At 46.5% G+C, this 18,071-nt stretch overlaps 2 non-coding genes across 2 annotated transcripts; one reads left to right on the top strand and one right to left on the bottom strand.

The window, feature by feature from the left end:
- The first annotated feature begins 434 nt into the window (after positions 1-434).
- Positions 435-516, top strand: trnal-uaa (transfer RNA leucine (anticodon UAA)). Its single transcript has one exon. It is a non-coding gene; the product is annotated as a tRNA-Leu (tRNA).
- An 8,769-nt stretch (positions 517-9,285) lies between these two features.
- Positions 9,286-9,357, bottom strand: trnag-ucc (transfer RNA glycine (anticodon UCC)). The gene has a single exon. It is a non-coding gene; the product is annotated as a tRNA-Gly (tRNA).
- Positions 9,358-18,071: the final 8,714 nt, after the last annotated feature.

The following is an 18,071-nucleotide window of genomic DNA, read 5'->3' as shown; positions in this document are numbered from 1 at the left end:
ACCCTTTCAGCTGCCTTTGAAATGTTGTGAGCGCACCAGTCTCTGACACTAAATATGGCAATTCATTCTGTACACACGGAAATGTCTGTGTGCAAAACAGGTGTCCCTCACATCCCCTTTAAATGTTCCTGTTCTCACATTTAACCAATGTTACCTCGCTTTGAACTCATGTGCCTTGTGAAAAATTACTCCCTGACTCTTTTCTCTGTCCGTCTACCTCATGACTTTATAAAATTCTGTAAGGCCATTCCTCAGCCCTGAAGCTCCAGGGAAAACTGTCGAAGCCAATTCAGCTTCGTGCTATTGTCCAAACAGTGCAAACCTTGGAAACCCTTTCAAATAAATTCGAAATTGTTCCACGTTCGTTACTGAATGCCTGAAGTGAAGCGATGCCGAAATGCTATTAATGAAATTTTGGCGCTGCCCTACGCTGTGGTAGCGTGGCCGAGTGGTCTAAGGCGCTGGATTTAAGTTCCAGTCTCTATCGAGTCGTGGGTTCGAATCCCACCGCTACCAAAATGTCGGTTGTTCTGCTGCAGGCAGTTGAACAGAACCGTAACTCTGTGTTTTCGTTGTTGTATTTGCAGCTGCTCAGGTCAACTCATTCCGTCTGAGTCTGAAAACAGTGTGAGCCCTGCTGTCGGGCCCTCTTATGGCCAGTTTCTGTGTCTCAAATAGTCACTGCATTTGGTTGGAAGCTTGGTGGTTCGAGCAAGCCCTGAGCAATGAACCTCAATTACTTCAGTTCAAGCATTGAGACCAACCATGTCCAGACACTGCAACCACGAGAACCCACCCGAGTCTGCAGCTGGATGTGGCCCCAATCTCTCCAAGGCCCCGCTGCCAACAGAAAGCGGCTACTGCAGCTTCAATCAGCGGCTTCCTGCTCAGCCCTGGGACACAGCACATGGAAAATCCTTCCCCAGGAACGGCTCTTCCCGTGTGAAAGGGACAACCATTCCACTTTAAATTGGACACGGCTTCAGAGGATTGTTCCTGTTCTTGGAACGTTTCATAAACAAAACTCCTGTCTCGCAAATAAGAAGTGGGAAAAGTTGTTGGCAGGAAGAATAGAGAAAGTGTTGACTGTGAGGACTCTGTCTCGTCAGCAGATGGGATTCCTTACACTCCAAACAGGAATGATTGGGTTTCCTTAGGTAATTTCCCAATTGATTGATTTCCCAGGCGACATAAAGATGAGGATAAAAATATGAAAATCTTTATATTGAGTCTTAAATCCAAAGACAAGTGCTAAATAGATAATAATGTTCTGAAGGAATAATAGCTGAGAAATGGAAAGTGTGAATGATGACATTTGTGATTGGGAGGAATGATCTGGATCCTTGCAAATTGCAATGCCGGGTGAAATATGCTCAGTATGAAATCACACACTCATCAATCGTGAGCCAGGCCCAGCTACTTTAGTCGGTAGAGCATGAGATGCTTAATCTCAGGGCCATAGGTTCAAGCCTCACGATGGGCCCTTTCCCTCCTTTAAAGAAATCCATCTCTCTGCTCCACTTGCAGTATTGTAACCCAGTTTAGGGGTTGGTTTGGACACGTCGATCCGACTGTGTTTGATCACACCTCTGTTCCTGAGTGAAAGCTGTCTCCACTTGCCCATCAGATGGAATCCCATCTGCTGACGAGACAGAGTCCTCACAGTCAACACTTTCTCTATTCTTCCTGCCAACAACTTTTCCCACTTCTTATTTGCGAGACAGGAGTTTTGTTTATGAAACGTTCCAAGAACAGGAACAATCCTCTGAAGCCGTGTCCAATTTAAAGTGGAATGGTTGTCCCTTTCACACTGGAAGAGCCGTTCCTGGGGAAGGATTTTCCATGTGCTGTGTCCCAGGGCTGAGCAGGAAGCCGCTGATTGAAGCTGCAGTAGCCGCTTTCTGTTGGCAGCGGGGCCTTGGAGAGATTGGGGCCACATCCAGCTGCAGACTCGGGTGGGTTCTCGTGGTTGCAGTTTCGGGACATGGTTGGTCTCAATGCTTGAACTGAAATAATTGAGGCTCAGTGCGAAGGGAGGGCTCGAACCACCGAACTTTCAGACAAATGTACTGACTATTTGAGACACAGAAACTGGCCATGCAGATATCCGAAAGCAGAGAGGTTGAGGAGGGTCCGACTGCAAGGACTCACACTGTTTTCAGAGTCAGTCTGGATCAGAGGCCTGGGCAGCTGCAAACACAACAACTAAAAGGTACAGGGCCTTCAACGTTCATGTGCCTGCATCAAAACAGCAGTGACCCTGGTAGGGGTGGGATTCGAACCTGCGATTCGATAGAGATTGAAACGTAAAGCCAAAGCCGTAGATCACACGGCCACGCTGTCTTACAGGACGTGATTGTCAAAATTCTCATTACTCGTGTTTCAGCGTCGCTTCACTTCAGGCACGAACAGATCGCGCGTTCAGGAACGAACGTGGTGCAATTTCGAAAGTATTTGAAAGGGTTTCCAAGGTTTGCACTGTTTGGACAATAGCACGAAGCTGAATTGGCTTCGGCAGTTTTACCTGGAGCTTCAGGGCTGAGGAATGGCCTTACAGAATTTTATAAAGACATGAGGCAGACGGACAGAGAAAAGAGTCAGGGAGTAATTTTTCACAAGGCACATGAGTTCAAAGCGAGATAACATTGGTTTATTGTGAGAACAGTAATATTTAAAGGGGATGTGAGGGACACTTGTTTTGAACACAGACATTTCCGTGTGTCCAGAATGAATTGCCATATTTAGTGTCAGAGACTGATGCGCTCACAACATTTCAAAGGCATCTGAAAGGGTTCGGAGAGATAAGGGACAAATTTTGGCAAATATTGGTTAGATTAATTTCGGTTATCTGTTTAGCAGTGGGAAGTTAGATAGCAGTGTCTGTTTCCGTGCTTGGCAACTCTGAGATGCTCCAGAAACTGACACCAGCTTGAACAGACCATTTGCTAAAAACGCGTGCTGTTTGTTACTCAATTAGAGCGTTTGGCTATTTTTCCTGGCGGGTGGAGTTTGGCCTGAAGAAAAATATCACACAAATTGTGTTACCCCCTCAGCACTCCAGCGAATCCAAAAACTGACAGCTCTTAGCGTGGAACAGAAGCAAAACAGAAAAGGTGGAACCATTGCCAGACACACTGACATGCTGACTTTGAGGGAGTGTGATTCGTCTATGTCATGTACTGCAGCAAGACAATTCCAAACCGTGCTTCTAAACATACTGGAGCTTTAATGCATTGTCAAGTCCCAGAAAGTGCTCAAGTAACATACAACAAAACAGAACAAAAATGAACCATGAGAAGTGAAGATGACCAATTCCATTCTTGATTAAATTGGGTCAACAATGCGCTGGTCCCTCCATCTGATGGAGAGGACCAATCCCCAGCCTCCCTGACCAGGACAGGAATGAAGGAAACCAGAGAGCTAGAACAACGTTTCACACCGTGATTGCCCACCGTTTCACCACAGCAACTGATGCCCGAGCCCGATTCTACCATTTAAGGGTGCGCTACTCTAATTCTCCCATTTACTTATGCCATGCACCAATTCTCTAATTTAGCTCCACTGTGCTCCAGGTCTCTCATTTACAGATGGCCCGCACCAATTCTCCAATTCAGTGTTGGTTAGCACCATTCCCCTCAATTACTGAAGCCCACTCAGTGTTGCCTCACTCCAATCCCCATGCTGACTGATGCCCTCGCCCAATTTCGGGGTTCCATACACTAAGTCTCCCAAAAGATATTGTCCTGCCCCAATTCTCCCATTTAGTGTAACACAGCATAACGCACCCATTTAGTGCTGAACTGCACTAATTCACCCAGTGTCTGATGCCCTGTTGCAAATTCTCACATTTCGATAAGTCCTTTCCCAATTGTTTCCATTTTGTAGTTCCTTCCAATGATTCTCCAATTTCGTGGAGAGCTGCCAGGATTCTTAGAATTAGGTGTGGACAAGTTGGATCGAAGGGTCTCTTTCCGTGCTGTACATCTCTGAGGCTGTAATTACTGCTCCGCTTCCCTGCACCAATTCTCCCATTTATCAATCCTGTACTAATTCGGGAATTGCACCAATTCACCCATTGAGGTTATCCTGCCCCAGTCCTCCCACTTAGAATTTAATGGCACCTGCATGAATTCTCCAATTATTGTTGTCCTACATCAATTCCTTCCATTTACCTGTTCCCTGATACACACCTTCCACGTACGGGTGACCTGCTGATTTTTTTTTATCATTTAGTGATGCACTGAACTGAATCTCCAATTTACCGATGCTTGCAACATTTCTTCTTTTTATTGATTCCCTGGACCCTATTCCGCAATTTCAAAATGCTTTGCTTGAATTTTCTAATATATTGACATTCACACCACTTTTCCAATGTAATGGCACTGTGCACCAATCTCCCATTTATTGTTTCCCCCAAATCTCCCATTTACTCATATCCCTGTACTAATTCTTCCATTTACTGATGCCCGAGCCCGATTCTACCATTTAAGGGTGCGCAACTCTAATTCTCCCATTTACTGTTGCCATGCACCCACTCTCTAATTTAGCTCCACTGTGCACCAAGTCTCCCATTCAGTATTTCTCTGCAACAATTCTCTCATTTAGTAACCAGCTGCCAGAATTCTCTAATCTTGGCGATCCCTGCATCAAATCTCCTAATTACTGATCCTACACATATCTTCCCTTTAGTGGTGAACAGCACCAACTCCCCCATTTCGTGGTGCACTGCATTGATTCTAGACCATTAATCCTTTGCAACATTTGTCCTATTTACTGATTCACTGCCCGTGTTCTCCCATTTGCTCCAATTCTCGAAGTTATCAGCACCCTGCACCAGGTCTCTCATTTACTGATACCCCACACCAATTCTCCAATTCCGTGTTGCTGAGCACCACTTTCCCCAATTACTGAAGTCCTGAACCAGTTCTCCTCACATTGCTGCCTTGCACAATCATCATATTGACTGAGAACGTCGAATGCTTTTTGGGTGCCCTCCTCTAAATCTCCCATCAAGTATTGTCCTGCCCGAATTCTCCCATTTAGTGTTACACTCCACCAATTCTTCCATGAAGGTCCTCAATAGGGTAAAAAGGCAAGGTGATTTCCCTGTGGTGGGGGAGTCCTGAAGCAGATGGTACATGTTAACGTTGAGAGGGGAAACATAAAAGGGACCTAAGAGGAACATTTTTCATGCAGAGGGCACTGTGTGCATTAGCTGCCAGAGGAAGTAGTGGAGGCTTGTACAATTACATTTTGATAAGACCTTGCCCAATTCTCCCGTTACGTTGTTTCTTGCAATGGTTCAACATAGTGGAGTGCTGCCAGAATTCTTAAATTGTGGCATGGACAAGTTAGACCGAAAGATCTTTTTCTGTGTTGTAAATCTCTATGATTGTATGACTCTATTTATGGTTATTTCCCCCGTTTCCCTATCCTGCACAAATTCTGGAACTGCACCAACTCTCCCATTGAGTGTTCTCCTGCCCCCGTTCTCCCACTTCGAATTTAATGGCACCTGCATGAATTCTCCAATTATTGGCAACCTGCATTTTTTTCATTTGATGGTGCACTGAACTGAATGTCCAGTTAACTGATGCTTGCAACAACAATTCTTCTTATTGGTTTTCTGCCACATTCCCCAATTTAGACATGCTCTGCTTCAATTCTCTCATAGCAGTTTTCCAATGTAATGGCGCTCTGCACTGAATCTCCCATTTATTGATTCCCACCAAATCTCCCATTTACTCATACCCCTGTACTAATTCTTCCACTTACTGATGTCCTAGCCCGATTCTATCATTTAGCAGGAGCCTCAGCTTTGGTAAGAGCGACTAGACCACGAAACCAGAAGGAATAGAAAGCTAATCAAGTGAGAGAAACTAAAAGCAATGTCGTTATCAGATGGAGATCACAGGAAGTGACCCTTTTTCCTACAGCAAACAACCTAAGACCAGGAGGCAGTGTTCCTCCCCATGCTGGGTTTCAGGAAATATGGTCAGAGCTGAAGATGAGTTTGCAATGGGACAGGCAGGATACCATTTCACTGACCATGTCGGTGTGAACAACATACAAGGGTCTGCCTCGTCACTCTCAGGAACTCACTGTTTAACTAAGAAGCTGACCCACTGGATTAATATCTGTGTGCAGTGTTAATTAGCACAGAGCCAATCAGATCAGGGAGCTCCCTTGGTGCCTTGCAGACTGCTGTGGGAGAAATGTGTTCTGGGTCCCTTCTCACAGATGCTGCCTGACCTGCTGAGGTTAGATTTCAGATCCCCAGGAACAGCAGGGGTTTCCCTTTATGTATTTTCTTTCTCCTTCCTCAATGGGTCATTTGTGATGCTTAAGATCCCACCTGTTTTCTATTTCCTCCTTCAGCAGATCTTGTCACAGTAAAAGACCTGTGCACATGAACACCAAGGTAACTCTATCCATGTTCACATTTCACACTCTGTAGTTTGGTCGGGTTTGTCTCTCTTTAGCCTTTTATACCAAACTCCAATCACGCGGGCTTCAGTCTGTTCATTTCCCTCCACAACCTTCTGCTATTTCCTGGTGACATTATTATGCGCCTGTCTGTACAAACAATCCTGTTGGCTGGTATCATCCACAGTATCTTCTCCAAATCCAAGTTCGATGTCAAAGAAAATATTGATTGTCTTTTATTCCTCGATAATAAATGACCGTCTGTATCGTTCATATATAGAGAACAATATGATTAAAATATTCATCCTTGCAGTGAAAAAGCAAATTGGATTTTAATTTTGCTGTTTGCAAGTTGCAGTAATTTATGATGACTCTGCATTTTTCAGTCTGAGCACATTAATTCTCCATGGTGAGCTTGAGCCATTTATTACAATAGCTTCAGTTTTTATCCAGCCCTCTTCTGTAATAAATTGTGAAACAGATTGGAGGGCCTTACCTTCATTTATCTTTGATTTTATTTCATCACATTTGTTGAATGTTAACTTCACACTGACTCTCCTTATACAGAGACACCCTCTCCAGTTGGGTTTGTGTTGCTCTGCTCCAGGTATATTCCAAGTGTAAACAGCACCGGGGGGGAACTGACCCGCCTGTCATCAGGAATAGAATCTTGTTGTACTTTTGAGACTGGTGTCATATTGTCAAACTTGTATGTTGGGGCAGTAGAATTACAATTTGGGTAGAGAACTGGCTCGAAGGTAGAAGACAGAGGGTGGTGGGGAGGCTTGCTTTTCAGACTGGAGGCCTGTGACCAGCGGTGTGCCCCAAGGATCGGTGCTGGGTCCACTGTTGTTTTGTCATTTATATAAATGATTTGGATGTGACCATCGGACGAATGGTTAGTAAGTTTGCAGGTGACAGTAAAATTGGAGGTGTCGAGGACAGTGAAGATGGTTACCTCAGAGGACAACGGGATCTTGATCAGATGGGCCAATGGACCGAGGGATGGCAGATTGAGATTAATTTAGATAAATGTGAGGTGCTGCATTTTGTTAAGGCAAAAGAGAGCAGGATTTATACACTGAATGGACAAGGTACGAGGGATGTTGCTAAACAAATAGACCTGGAGTACAGCTTCATAGATCGTTGAAGGTGGACTAACATTTCGATAGGATAGTGAAGAAAGCGTTTGTCATTTTTGTCTTTATTGCTCAGTTAATTGTGTAAATGAGTTGGGAGGTCATGTTGCAGTATTGGTTCGGCCACTTTTGGTATATAGTGCAATTCTGGACTCCCTCCGCTAAGAAGGGTGTTGTGAAACTTTAAAGGGTTCAGAAAAGATTTACAAGGATGTTGCCAAGGTTGGAGGGTTTGTGCTGGAGGTTAAGACTGTATAGGGTGACGTTATTATCCCTAGAGCGTCAGTGGCTGAGGGGTAACCTTATAGAGGTTCACAAAATCATGAAGGGCCTCAATAGGGTAAAAAGGCAAAGTGATTTCCCTGTGGTGGGGGAGTCCAGAAGCAGATGGCATATGTTAAAGTTGAGAGGGGAAACATAAAAGGGACCTAAGGGGAACATTTTTCACGCAGAGGGAACTGTGTGCATGAGCTGCCAGAGGAAGTAGTGGAGGCTGGTACAATTACAACATTTAAAAGGTATCTGGGTGGGTGCAGGAATTAAAAAGGGTTCAGAGGAACTTGGGCCAAATTCTGACAAATAGGATGAGATTTACATCGGATACCAGTTCAGCATGGATGTGTTGGACTGAATGATTTGTTTCTGAGCTTATATTGCTCTGAGTGGGTTGAACTCCGGATTGTAGATTTATGAAGCAGAAAATAAAGTATGGCACAGAGTTAGACTGAGAAATCCTGCTGATCTCATCAGCTTTATCCTGTTTTCCTGATCCTCCTCCTTCAATCAATACATTTTTCCGATCCTCATTCAGAATTCCTGGAGCTCTGTTACTGGTCTGGAACAATGTGTTGAAAGTCCTATTGCAGTCCACACGAGGTACCTTTCCCACTGCCCTGCTCCCACGGCCTGCAATGCTGCAGACTGAGCAGACAACCCGAAGCACAATGATGAGCTCCTTCCAGCCCATGGCCCTCCTTCTCACTGAATGAAGACAATCACCAGAAGCAGAATCCAGCTCTTGTTTGAGCCTTGAATACCTGACTCTGTCGCACTGAGTGAAGATTGGACTCAGAAACAGAAATGAAATCAACTTCCTATCTGCATTGTGTCACTCTTTAAGATCTCTGTGTGTCTGAGTTCAGGTCATTTGATTGGAGACTGTGGATAGTGGGTCCCCAGTGAAATGGAAAGAATGGTGGAGGAGCTCACTGAGGGACATCTCTCAAAGTGAGAATCAGAAAGATGCTATTCTGCATTGGCAGGGTTTAAGGGGAATTGATGGCTCAGAAAAACGTTATGCGGATGTTTGTAAAACTTAGGAACTCTGTTTTGTGGCTGGAGTTTATTTTATCTTTGTGTAGATTTGACACATTATCCCTCCCTCCCCACCACTACAGAAGCTGTTGGAACTGTTCAGTGTTTCCAGCGGCTTCTGTAATTATTTCAGGTTCCTGACGGGAGCAGTCTCTCACTTTTCGAACAAAACAAACCCATCCTTGTGCTGTACCCAATATTTCAATAAGAAATGGGAAGGAGCAGAGGGGAAAGCTTCCGAGATGCCGAGCAATGCTGCCCGGTTCCACACTGCAATTCACAGGAACCATCGCCAGGAAAAGCAGGAGCACTCTGACAGATCCGGTTTACCACAGCAGGAAAAATTCGATTTTCTCGGTTCATTCTAGCGCGTTTACTTTTTAAAGCTACTTACAGACCGCAGCACTGCGATGGCCGGGAATCAAACCCAGGTCAACTGCTTGGAAGGCAGCTGTGCTCCCCACTACACCACCATCACCCTACAAGCAGCTCCCTCCCCATTCCCAAACACACTTAACAAGGCCGTGATCATCACCAACTGGATTGGGGCTGAAATCCAAACAAGAAATTGCTGGAGAAGCTCAGCAGGTCTGACAACACCAGAATCAGATGCCTTCAGTTCTGAAGAATAATCCCTGGATCCGAAAGGTTCCCTCCCCACAGATGCTGCCAGACCTGCTGAGTTTCTCCAGCAATTTCTGTGCTGTCTCTCAGATCTGCAGCACCTGCAGTTCTTTGTTGGAAACAAAGCAAACGTTGAGCCACCGAAGGGGATATTGGGTCAGGTGATCGTCTCCCTCATCCATAGAGACAGATGGGAAGGAGCATAGAATCATAGAATCCCTACAGTGTGGAAACCGGCCATTCGGACGATCATGTAACCCACCAAGACTCACCCCCGCTACCCTATCCTTGTAACCCTGCATTTTCCATGGGTAATCCACCTCACCTACACATCCCTGGATACTCTGGACAATTTAGCATGGCCAACCCACTATAACCTGCACATCATTGGACTGTGGGAGGAAACCCACGCACCCAGAAGGATCCCACGCAGACCCCGGGAAAATGTGCAAACCCCACACAGACAGTCTTCATTCAGACAGGGATCTGGGTAATTGGAGAGTTTTAGAGAGGGAGTCCAGACGGTTAGACTGGAATGTGAATGATGGGCCGAACAGCCTGATCTCAGTGCTGTATAAACTCTACAGAAACATGCCTCCCTACATGCAGCATTCATCACAGTTTGTATTTTGCTTTAATCCGTCCTGTTATTGACATTATTCTGAATGAAATGGATGGAGAGAGGTTGTTTGTGCATTTAGTCAGATCTGTGTATCGGTGGGTCAGGAGCATCATACCCAATAACAACAGGGGGGGAAGGCGGATTGAATTCCTGCTCCTTACAGATCCCATTCCAACATGCCATTTCCTCATGGATTTCATTTGGTTTAAGATGTTTTATTTTTAATATCATCACAATATCTCGATGCCCTTTTGTGCATGTTATAAATTTGGACAGAGCGATCCCTCTTTTCCCTGTGAACACACGGATTATCAAGGAGTCGCATTGGAGAATATATCCTCTCACAGAAACAGGATCAGGGAGATGTCATTCCCTCTGAAATGAACACAGACCATGCTGAGAAATCTGATAAGGTCAGGCAGCATCTAATGGGAGAAGGGAAAGGTTACCCCGTGTGTTATGAGGGTGGGGGGATTCAGCAGAGCAGAAGGAAGTTAGAAAAGTAATGATTTCTGAGGAATTGGAATGGGGGGTAACGCTGAAGAAAGAATGAGATGGTTTGTAATAGGGTGGGGGCTGAAGAGATTTAATGATAAACGGTTTCATGGAACCAAATCCAAAGGGATTGGGGGTTGGTTCAGTAAACATCTAAGATCTCAGGAAATGTGAGCAGGAGGAGACTGTACAGCCTGTTTAAACTGTTCAGTCTGTTCTGGCAGTCAATCCAATCAGAGCTGGTTTAAGATTTCAAATCCGGTTTCCTATCCACTCCCCACATCCCGCGCCACCCTGAGACCCCGGCAATCTGTCTATTCCAATCTGAAATGTACTCAGTGAGGGACCATCCACATTCCTCAGGGAGAGAGAATGTTAAAGACTCAGAGGCCTTAGAGTGAAGCGCTGTCTCCTCATTTCAGTCCCAAATAACCTGCCCCTTACCCTGAGAGGGTGGTAATAAAACCCGAATGAACTGCGGATGCTGTAACATTAACGCTGATTTCTCTGCACAGATGCCGCCTGACCTGCTGAGCTTTTCCAGCAACTCCTGAGACTGTGTTATCGTGTTTTAGATTCCCAGACCCACAGAATTAATTTCTCAGCATCTCCCCTCTCAAGCCTCTTCACAATCTGAGATATTCAAATGAAATCGCCTTTCAATTTTCAACAATATCGACCCAATTTATTCAGAAGCTCAGCACTGGAGCACACGGGTCCCAAATACTGAGCTTTATTTTGTGATTCATTCATGTGTTTGGGTCATTGCCGCTGGGTCCCCACGGATTGCTCAGATATAATTGCTCTGGTGAAGGTGACGGTGAGTTATTGCCTTGAACTGCTGCCATTTATTTGGTGCAGATAAACCCACAATGATGTAAGGGAGGGAGTTCCAGGATTTCCAACCAATGGCACTTTTGGGACTGAGATGTATTTCCAAGCCAGGGTGGGGAGTGGCTTGATGTGGAATCGTGAACTGGTGGTGTTCCTGTGTATCTGCTGTGCTCAGCATTCCACATGATAGTGCCGTGGGTCTGCAAGCTGCTCTGGAAGGAACCTTGGGGAATTTCTCCAGTCCATCTTGTCTATGGTACACAGTGCTGTTACTGAGTGTCGGTGGTGGAGACAGGGGATGTTTGTAGCTGTGGTGCTGAACAAGCTGCACTGCAAGTTTATTCCACCTAATTCTGGAGAACACAACTCCTCTCCATCATCATCAATCCATTTCCCAGACGGACACCCAGTGATTACACGGATCTGTTCATTGTCCAAATGACCATGAGATTGTAACCAGATTCCCCTCTTCCCTGACAATGGGATGAGGGCCATCCCGTGACTGTGACACTTTCTCCTGGACATTCCATCTGTAAAAGCTGGGAATCAGCTGATGGGACCCAGACTGTGTTCCAGATGGTTACACTCAGGGGGGACTCTCACTCACTCACAGCGTCACAATCACCTGGGTGACGCAAAGGCGCAAGGGGCGGCGCGGTGACGTCACCCCAGGATGGCCGTCCGCCCCCACAAGGTAAGGATTGACAAGGAGGAAGCGGGAGAAGGGAAGAGGTGACTCAGACCAGGGCCGTGAGGAGAGGCAGAGCGGCTCCCTCTGGTGGCCGGGAGGAGGAATCAGCAGCAACAGGAGGATGGAGCAGATTGGTGGGAAGTACGATTGACAGGTGGGACAGGTCATGGGGGCGAGGCTGAGCTGGAAGGTTGGAGCTGGGGTCAGCGGGGGAGGGGGAATGAGGAAACTGGGGAAGACCACACCCCCCTCCCTCCCTGTCCTCCTGTCCCTGAGGGAGATTTGGACTCAGTACCATGTGGGGGGGGGGGGGCTGCACATGTCACTAACACATGTCAGAGGGGAGAGGGCAGAGGGGACAGGGGGGACTGAGGGACATTTCTATGTCTCTCTCTCTCACTCTTTTCTACCCCTCTCTTCTCTCCCTCTCTTCTTTCTCACCTGCCCCTCCTCCTCCTCTCCTCCCCACTCCTTCCTCCCACTCTTCTCTCTGTTTTCCCCTCCATCATCCTTACCTTCCCCCCTCGTTCCTGAGCACTCGCCTTGCCCTCGACTCGCCTTCCTCCTCTCCATCCCCCCTCTCCTTCCCTCTCTCCACCCTTTCCTTCCCCTCCCCTCCTTCCCCTGTCTCCTTCCCCACTACATTCTCCTCCCCTCCTTCAAGCCTCTCCATTACCCCCTTTCCTCCCCTCACTCTTCTCTCTCTCTGCTTCTCCCCTCCATCCCCTTACTTTTCCCCCTTATATACACCCTCTCCTTCCCTGCTAATTGCTTTCCCCAACTCTGCCCTCTCCTCCCCCTTACCCACCTCTCCTTCACCCCTTCCCCCCTCTCATTCCCCCTTCGCCCCTCTCCTTCCACCCATTCTTCCCCCCTCCTTCCCCGACTCTCTTTCCCCCACTTCACCTTCCCCTTCACCCTCTTCTTCCCCCTTCCCCCTCTACATTGCCCATCTCCTTTCCCCTCTACATTTCCCCTCCCCTCCCCTCTCTCCTTTCCCATCTCTCCTTCCCTCCACATACTTCCCCTCCTCTCCTGCACCCCTCCATCATTTCCCCCTCTCCTCCACCCCCTTCTCCTCCCGCCTTCCCCCTCCTACCACCTTCTCCTTCCACCCCTCTCCTCCTTCCCGTTTCCCCCATCCCCACCTCCCCTTCCCCCCTTACATTCCCCCCTCTCTTTCCATCCTGTCCTTTCTCCCTTTCCTGTCCCCTCTCCTCCCCACCCTCTCCTCCCCCTCGTCTCTCCCTCATTCCCCCACTCAATCACCCTACTCCTCCCCCTCTCCTTCCCCCACTCCCTCCCCTCCCTCATTCCCCCCTCCTCCACCCCTCCCTCCTTCCTTCCTCCTACCCCCTTCTCATACCACCCCTCTCCCTCCCCTCCCTTCCCTTCCCACATCTCCTTCCCGTCCCTTCCTTCCCCACCTCTCATTTCCCCCCACCATTCCCCCTTAACCTCATCCCCCCACATCCTCCTTTCCTTCTCTCTCCTGTTGTGGGACTGTTATTTCAGAGAAGTATTTACATTTTTTGGATTATTGGAATCTCTTTCGGGGTAGAAGTGACCTGTACAAGAAGGATGGATTACATAAATTTGGAAGGGGTCTAATCTAATATACTGGCAGGGAAATTTGCTAGCGCTGCTCGGGAGGATTTAAACTAGTAAGGTGGGGGGTGGGGGGTGGGAGTGGGGGGACCCAGGGAGATAGTGAGGAAAGATATCAATCTGAGACTGGGACAGTTAAGTACAGAAGTGAGTCAAACAGTCAGGGCAGGCAGGAACAAGGTAGGACTAATAAATTAAATTGCATTTATTTCAAAGCAAGGGGCCTAACATGGAAGGCAGATGACCTCAGGGCACTGTTAGGAACATGGAACTGCGTTAAAGAACGACAATGTACAGTTCAGGAACAGGTCCTTCTGCCCTCCAAGCCTGAGCTGATCCAAATGTACTGTCTAAACCTGTCGTCCAATTCCTGAGTATCTGAATCCCTCTGCTCCCCACCTACTCATGCATCTGTCCAGACACATCTTAAATGTCCCTACCGTGCCTGCCTCTCCCACCTCTGCTGGCAACACATTCCAAACGCCCACCACACTCTGTGTGAAGTACTTGCCGTGTGTATCCCCCTTAAACTTTCCACCTCTCATCTTGAAAGTGTGACCTCTCATTATTGAATCCTTCACCCTGGGAAAAAGCTTATCTTCATCCACCCTGTCTACACCCTTCATGATTTCATAAACCTCAATCACGGCCCCCCCTTAAACTCCCTTTTTCTAATGAAAACAAACCTAACCTACTCAACCTCTCTTCATAGCTAGCACCTTCCATACCAGGCAACATCCTCGTAAACCTTCTCTGCACCCTCTCCAAAGTGTCCACATCCTTTTGGGAATGTGGTGACCAGAACTGTACACAGTATTCTAAATACGTTCAAACCAATGTATTGTACAATTTTAGCATGACTTACCAGCTCTTACACTCAATACCCCGTCCAATGACGGCAAGCAGACTATATGCCTTCTTGACCACTCTATCCACCTGTGCAGCAACCTTCAGGGTACAATGGACCTGCACTCCCAGATCTCTCTGCTCATCAACTTTTCCCAAGGGTCCTCTGTTCATTGTATAATTCGCTCTCGAATTAGTCTTGGCTAAATGCATCACCTCACATTTGTGAGATATCACAGCACAGTGGGCGGCACAGTGGTTAGCACTGCTGCCTCACAGCGCTGGAGACCCGGGTTCAATTCCCGCCTCAGGCGACTGACTGTGTGGAGTTTACACATTCTCCCCGTGTCTGCGTGGGTTTCCTCCGGGTGCTCCGGTTTCTTCCCACAGTCCAAAGATATGCAGGTTCGGTGAGTTGGCCATGCTAAATTGCCTATAGTGTTAGTTTAGGGGTATGGGTGGGTTACGCTTTGGCGGGTCGGTGTGGACTTGTTGGGCTGAAGGGCCTGTTTCCACACTGTAATGTAATCTAAAAAAAAAATCAATGATAGAAACATGGCTCAGAGATGGGCAGGACTGGCAGTTTAATGTTCCATGATACAAATGCTACAGGAAGGATAGCAAAAGAGGCAATAGAGGAGTTTCTGATAAGGGATAGCATTACATCTGTGCTGAGGGAGGATATTCCCGGAACTACATCCAGGGACGTTAGTTGGGTGGAATTGAGAAATAAGAAAGGGATGATCACCTTATTGGGATTGTATTATAGACCCCCGAATAGTCAGAGGGGAATTGAGAAACAAATTTGTTAGGGAATCTCAGCTATCTGAAAGAATAATAGGGTGGTTATGGTCAGGGATTTTAAATTTCCAAACATAGGCTTTGACTGCCATAGTGTTAAGGGTTTAGATGGAGTGTGTAAGTATGTACAAGACAATTTTCTGATTCAGTATGTGGATGTACCTACTAGAGAAGGTGCAAATCTTGACTTTCTCTTGGGAAATAAGGCAGGGCAGGTGACTGAGGTGTCAGTGGGGGAACACTTTAGGACCAGCGACCATAATTCTATTAGATTTTAAATAGTGATGGAATAGGGTAGGCCAGATCTAAAAGTTGAAGTTCTAAATTGGAGAAAGGCCAATTTTGACGGTATTAGGCAAGAATTTTCAAAAGCTGATTGGGGGCAGATGTTTGCAGGTAAAGGAACGGCTATAAAATGGGAAGCCTTCATAAGTAAGATAATAAGAATCCAGAGAAAGTATATTCCTGTCAGGGTGAAAGGAAAGGTTGGTAGGTATAGGGAATGCTGGATGACTAAAGAAATTGGAGGTTTGGTTGAGAAAAAGAAGGAAGCATATGTAAGGTATAGGCAGGATAGATAGAGAGAATCCTTAAAAGAGTATAAAGGAGTAGGAGTATAACTTAAGGGGGAAATCAGGAGGGCAAAAAGGGGACATGAGGTAACGTTGGCAAATAGAATTAAGGAGAATCCAAAAGGTTTTTACAAATACTTTCAGGACAAAAGGGTAACTAAGGAGAGAATAGGGCCCCTCAAAGATCAACAAGGTGGCCTTTGTGTAGAGCCACAGAAAATGGGGGAGATACTAAACGTATATTTTGCATCAGTATTTACTAGTGAAAAGAATATGGAAGATATAGACTGTAGGGAAATAGATGGTGAAACGTTGCAAAATGTCCATATTACAGAGGAGGAAGTGCTGGATGTCTTGAAACGCATAAAGGTGGATAAATCCCCAGGACCTGATCGGGTATACCCTAGAACTCAGTGGGAAGCTAGAGAAGTGATTGCTGGGCCTCTTGCTGAGATATTTGTATCATCGATAGTCACAGGTGAGGTTGCCGAAAGACCAGAGGTTGGCAAACGTGGTGCCACAGTTTAAGAAGAGCGGTAAGGACATGCCAGAGTACAAAAGACCAGTGAGCCTGACATCGGTGGTGGGCAAGTTGTTGGAGGGAATCCTGCGGGACAGGACGCACGTTTTTGGAAAGGCAAGGACTCATTAGGGATAGTCAACATGACCTTGTGTGTGGGAAATCATGTCTCACAAACTTGATTGAGTTTTTTGAAGAAGTAACAAAGAGGATTGATGAGGGTAGAGCAGTAGATGTGATCTAAATCAACTTCAGTAAGGCCTTCGAAAAGGTTCCCGATGGGAGACTGGTTAGCAAGGTTAGATCTCATGGAATACAGGGACAACTAGCTATTTGGATAAAGAACTGGCTCAAAGGTAGAAGACAGAGGGCGGTGGTGGAGGGTTGTTTTTCAGACTGGAGGCCTGTGACCAGTGGAGTGCCACAAGGATCGGTGATGGGCCCTCTACTTTTGTCATTTACATAAATGATGCGAGCATAACAGATACAGTTGGTAAGTTTTCGGATGACACCAAAATGTGAGGTGTAGTGGACAGCAAAGACGGTTACCTCAGAGTACAACAGGATCTGGATCAGATGGGCCAATGGGCTGAGAAGTGGCAGATGGAGTTTAATTCAGATAAATGCGAGGTGCTGCATTTTGGGAAAACAAATCTTAGCAGGACTTCTACACTTAATGGTAAGGTTCAAGGGAGTGTTGCTGAACAAAGAGACCTTGGAGTTCAGGTTCATAGCTCCCTGAAAGTGAAGTCGCAGGTAGATAGGATAGTGAAGAAGGCGTTTGGTATGCTTTCCTTTATTGATCAGAGTATTGAGTACAGGAGTTGGGAGGTTATGTTGTGGCTGTACAAGACATTGGTCAGGCCACTGTTGGAATATGGTATGCAATTCTGTCTCCTTCCTATCGGAAAGATGTTGTGAAACTTGAAAGGATTCAGAAAAGATTCGCAAGGATGTTGCCCGGCTTGGATGTTTTGAGCTATAGGGAGAGGCTGAACAGGCTGGGGCTGTTTTCCCTGGACCGTCAGAGGCAGAGGGGTGATCTGATAGTGGTTTACAAAATTATGACCAGTGTGGATAGGATAAAAAGACAAAGTCTTTTCCCTGGGGTTAGTGAGTCCAGAACTAGACGGCATAGGTTTAGGGTGAGAGGGGAAAGATATAAAAGAGACTGAAGGGACAAAGTTTTCACACAGAGGGTGGTACGTGTATGGAATGAGCTGCCAGAGGAAGTGGTGGAGGCTGGTACAATTGTAACATTTAAAAGGCATTTGGATGGGTATATGAATAGGAAGGGTTTGGAGGGATATGGGCCGGGTGCTGGCAGGTCCGACTAGATTGGGTTGGGATATCTGGTCGGCATGGACACGTTGGACCGAAAGGATTGTTTCCATACTGTATATGTCAATGACTCTACGACTCTAAATCAGTAACCACCGACAGTTGGATGAATTTTGAGTCAGTACAAATCGGTGAGCACTGACATTTTAAAACCTTTTGGGACAATTCAAATCAGTAACCATTCCCAGTTAGAAAAATTTGTGGTCAGTACAAATCAGTAACCAGTGATTCATGGAAA

Source organism: Chiloscyllium punctatum, chromosome 4 (assembly GCF_047496795.1).
Source record: "Chiloscyllium punctatum isolate Juve2018m chromosome 4, sChiPun1.3, whole genome shotgun sequence".
NCBI lineage: Eukaryota > Metazoa > Chordata > Chondrichthyes > Orectolobiformes > Hemiscylliidae > Chiloscyllium > Chiloscyllium punctatum.
Note: the sequence above shows the minus strand (reverse complement) of the source record. Positions and strands in the feature narration are given on the sequence as shown.